Source organism: Suricata suricatta, chromosome 16 (genome assembly GCF_006229205.1).
Source record: "Suricata suricatta isolate VVHF042 chromosome 16, meerkat_22Aug2017_6uvM2_HiC, whole genome shotgun sequence".
NCBI classification, from domain to species: Eukaryota; Metazoa; Chordata; class Mammalia; order Carnivora; family Herpestidae; genus Suricata; species Suricata suricatta.
This window is the reverse complement of record NC_043715.1, coordinates 4,295,619-4,300,320: the sequence shown is the minus strand read 5'-3', so window position 1 is coordinate 4,300,320 and position 4,702 is coordinate 4,295,619. Positions and strand designations below refer to the sequence as shown.

Genomic DNA, 4,702 nt, shown 5'->3' with positions numbered 1-4,702 from the left:
GAACCCACGGGCAGTGAGATCGTGACCTGAGCCGAAGTGGGACGCTCACTCAACTGAGCCCCCCGACACAAAGACCTGATGCTTTTACTGTAAGAAGAGCTCCTATGAATCAGTAGGAAACACACTGACAAGGGTACAGAAAAGGGGCGGGACTGTCAACAGGGCCGGAAAACGAGCCGCAGCTGCCTGTCCATGCACAATCAGCTCAGCGTCCCTGGGAACCGAGACGCAGTGGGAGTGACACGCGAGCCGCCTTCCCCTGTGGCAGGCTGGCTGGCGAGGGGAGGGGCTCTGTGCACGGGGCAGGGTGCGCCGTGTTCCCTGTGGACACGGAGATCGGTGTCCCTTTCAAATGAAAGACCAGGCGTGGATCTTGCCTTCTCAGAAAAGTGTGTGCAGTGCAAGCAAGCGGGATTCCCGAGCAGACGGGTCTGGAGCGGAGGATTTGCTGACGTCACCTCCTGTCCCACAAGGCGGCTCTCTGGCCGCTCACCCACACGGCACACATTCTCTGAGCAGTTATGGCACCTGCCATTATTCTGCCCCTGGGGAAACAGCTCTCAGATTCCTGGTCCTCACTACCCTGCGTGCTGGCATCCGAGACAAACAAGCAAGTCCATCCCAGGCAGGCAGGTGCTGAGACAAGATAGAGGGGAGATGGACAGTGCTGATAGGGAGTTGGGATGCATCTTGCTTATTATTATTATTATTATTATTATTATTGTTATTATTATTACATAGAGCTCTCAAGAAAGTCCCTAAAGAGACTGTGACATTTGAGCTGAGATCTCAAAGAAATGGAGGAGCCAGCCATGGGGTATGTAGGGCAGGCGCAAGTGTTGTAAGCAGAGGGAATCATGTGTGCAAAGGTCCTGTGGCAGAAAGAAAGCCAGTATGCTCCAGGAGAGCAGGGAGGTCAGTGAGGCTGATGCTAAGTGAGTCTGGGAAGATGGGAGGACATGAGGCCAAGGAGGCGGGCAGGACTGAACAGAGTAGGGCTTAGCGCGTCGCTGTAAGGACCAAGTAAGGCCGGCCAGTGCCCTGGCACAGTGCCAATCCATAAATACCTATTGGATTTGAATTTCTAATGCAGTATTGTTGCATTAAGGGAAAATTCCCTTTAAACATTGTGTTTCAGTCTTTATGCAAAGGAGGCATCGAATCATTTTGAAAATTTTCTGCTTCAATTGTTAAAGTTTTTCAATGTTTTCTCTTATTTGGTGATAAATTATCTTAAGAACAAAGCGTATTTGATCTGGGTGACTTTTCTCTAATGAGTTGTTTTATGCTGATTGGTAGGATTTTATCAAAGACTTCTGCATCTATCATTACAAGTGGTATTGATCTGCAATGTTTCAGAAATGGGATTTTCCCCCTTGGTTCTGGAATATTCCATTAGAAGAGTGTACCCTAATTATTTCAGCGAGTTTCTGGGATTGAATATTGGGGAAGGGTTTGATGTAACAATCTCCCTCCTCCTCCTCATTCTCTCCTTTTCCCCTTCCCTGTTTCTCCACCCCACCCCTCATGCGTGCACGCGCGCACACACACACACACCCCGACACCAAGGGAAAGAGGTTAGGGCAGCTGATATTATCCTGTTTGTTTGCCTCCCTGCTGGGTCCTCTCCCCCAGACCCGCTCAGCGGCCAGCCTGTCCGTGGATTGCCGTGTGGCTCCGAGCCCCTGCTGGCTTCCTGGGGCCCTGCCCCCTCTGGGTCCCGTCCCCAGTGTGAGTGGACCGTTTCCTGCCAGGAGCATGCCCGATACTCCAGACCTCTTCTTCTAGCCTCACTGCATCACCAACCTCCCCTGATAAGTCCAGGACCACCTGAGAGGCAGTCCCCTTCCACATCCTAAACAGGAACCAGGGCAGAAGCCCTCCCGGTCAGGTTCCCCACAGCTCCCTAAGCAGGGTCTCCTCTGTGAAAATTAGGCATGGGAAACTTCAGGAAAACGGAGTCAGGAGGTTGGCAGGGCAAGCTCGCATGCCCCCTCGTAGTGAATTGCAGACCCAGCGGGAAGAGGGACTTGACCTTGGAGTTGGATGCTCCTCCGCTACTCCAGAAGAGAGCCCTCCTCCTCTCAGGGCAGCGGCTCCGCCAACAAGAAGGCACCACACTTGGAACTCCCATGGACACTTTTTTAATGTTTATTTATTTATTTTGAGGGAGGGGAGGGGAAGAGAGAGAGGAAGACACAGAATCAGAAGCAGCCTCCAGGCTCCAAGCGGTCAGCACAGAGCCCGATGCGGGGCTTGAACTCATGAACCACGGGATCATGAGCTGAGCTGAAGTCAGAGGCTTAACCAACTGAGCCCCCTAGGCGCCCCTGCCATGGGTGTTTGGTTCATAACCGCCCTCCCAACTTCCCCCTTTTCTCCCTGAAAGGCTCGGCTCTGTCCCCACGCTGCTTCCGGTTCGCTGCTGCTCATGTGTCCCAGATTGCGATTCTCTTTTATTCCTGAGTAAGCCGATCTGTTGCTGGTGAAAGAACCGGCAGTTTTACATTTATGATTAGCTCCTCTGAAGGACACACACCCCAGCTTCCCCTCTGCTCCCCATGTTTCTTGTTTGCCCCCAAAACTGCCAAGTCATTGGGAGAGGGCTTTCACCGTGTAGCAGCCTGTGTGCTGTCTTTGTGTGACTTGGAAAAGAGGGACCCCTTCCTCAGGACACTTTACTTCCATTAGGCAGAAAATCGTTACAGTGCACTGATTCTGTATCTAGAAAACTGTCAGGATAAATGTAAAAATCTACAGTACCTCTGGTGTGAATAGCAGGCTTCCCTTAGAGGACACCTTTGTGCAGTACGCAACCTGCTCTCCCAGACCCTGACTTCTTAGCTTTTCTATATGTATCATGCGTATGTTCTTCCCAACTCTGTCTTCATGACTGAGCACTAGGCATTTCTGCATCTCAGGAGGAACTCTAATGTCAAGCAGTCAAAACCAACATCTTGCTAGAAAGATCAAGTGCCCACCTGTCTTACTCTGGAGATGATAAGTTCCTGTTTAGTCTTTTTGTTTGTTTGTTTAATGTTTATTTTTGAGACTAAAAGAAAGAGTGCACAGGGGAGGGGCAGAGAGAGGGAGACACAGAATCTGAAGCAGCTCCAGGTTCCGAGCTGTCAGCACAGAGTCCAACACAGGGCTCAAACTCACGAACCAGGAGATCATGACCTGAGCTGAAGTCAGATGCTTAGCCACCTGAGACCCCCAGGCACCCCAATTCCTGTTTAGTCTTCCGAGGTGGACGGTTTCAAGAACACTTTAAAAGCAGGAGGTTCAAAGGAGTCAACCTAAATGTTGACAAATACATCTTTTCCTTTATGTGTGCTGGACTTGAGTCATCTCTCAATCCTTTCTCGCTGCCCCCACGTTACAGGTCTGGAAATTGAGCACACACACACCCCACCCCGGGCTAAGCAACTCCTCTGGGGTCACCTTGTATAATGCTATACTATGTGGTCTTCCCACCTTCGAATCCCCTAACAGTTCAGTACGTTGGAACAGGAGACCAAAGAACGTGGGAGATGTGCCCCCCACGACGCCCTGCTCCCAACCCTTACGGCTTCCCACTGGGCATCTGCGGCCACCCGAATGCCCCAAGTTGAGCTGAAATGTCAGTTTCCGCTTCGGGAACATTTTTGCACTGCGGTCAAAAGCCACTTAAGAAATAAACGCCGGGAAGATGATAATGGAAGAGCTGGTAACCTTTAATGACAGCGGCTCTCGGGAATCATGCAGTTCAGGAAGGGCTGATGCCTGCTCCGAAAAGCTCTTGTTAAAATCCAATCATCTTCCACAACGAGCATTAGCAGGAAATGCCCGCAATGAGCAAAAACACGGGAAAGGTTAATGGCCTTCTTTGCTAAAACGGTTCGGGGTTTTATCTCTCGTACCAACTCGTCCTCAGACGGTGCATACGCTGAAGATTTTTTCCCCCTTCTTTTTTGGTAATCAGGAGACAAATTGATTACCAAAATTATAATTAAGAGGTGGGAAAAGCTGCAACAATTTGGCTGCTTCATTTAGCACATATTTCAGGTTAATTGCGTGATTTTCCTAATGAAGATATTTGCATGAATATTTTCAGCAGCTACATTCAACTTATTGTGCAATGAAGACCCCGCCAAGTAGGTACCACGTCCTTTTTGTTGAATTCAGGCTTGGACAGAGACCGGGACTCCCAGTGACGTCCAGAGAGACCGCCTAACCTCGCGGGTCCGGATCCTGATTGGTAATCCGTCCAACCACCACCCGCCCCCGGTAGAATTCACACTGCTTACGTGTGCAACCGGATCCTGCTTTCATTTTGAAGAAGACCAGAAGATTCCAAAGACGCTGGAAAAACCATCTTTCTTACCAGTCTTTGGAGAAATATATTAAAAAGAAGTATTTCACCCACGTCTAGCCAATCCCACCCCTGCCGGATAATCACAACTCATTCTCATTTAAAAAAAATTCTTTTTTAATTCTTTTTATGTCTTTATTTTATTTTGAGAGAGAAAGACAGAAAGTGAGCAGGGGACGGGCAGAGAGAGAGAGGGAGACACAGATTCTGAAGCAGTCCAGGCTCTGAGCCGTCAGCACAGAGCCTGACGTAGGGCTCAAACCCACAGACTGTGAGATCATGACCTGAGCTGAAGTCAGACGCTTAACTGACTGAGCCACCCAGGTGCCCCTAAAAAAATTTTTTTAA

At 49.7% G+C, this 4,702-nt stretch overlaps 1 long non-coding RNA gene across 1 annotated transcript in view; it reads left to right on the top strand.

Annotated features, from left to right (window-relative positions):
• Positions 1-4,475, top strand: part of LOC115280934 — a 22,451-nt gene extending 17,976 nt beyond the window's left edge. Inside the window, exon 5 of the long non-coding RNA XR_003904001.1 lies at positions 4,168-4,475. This is a non-coding gene — a long non-coding RNA (uncharacterized LOC115280934). The remainder of the gene's footprint in view (positions 1-4,167) is intronic.
• Positions 4,476-4,702: the final 227 nt, after the last annotated feature.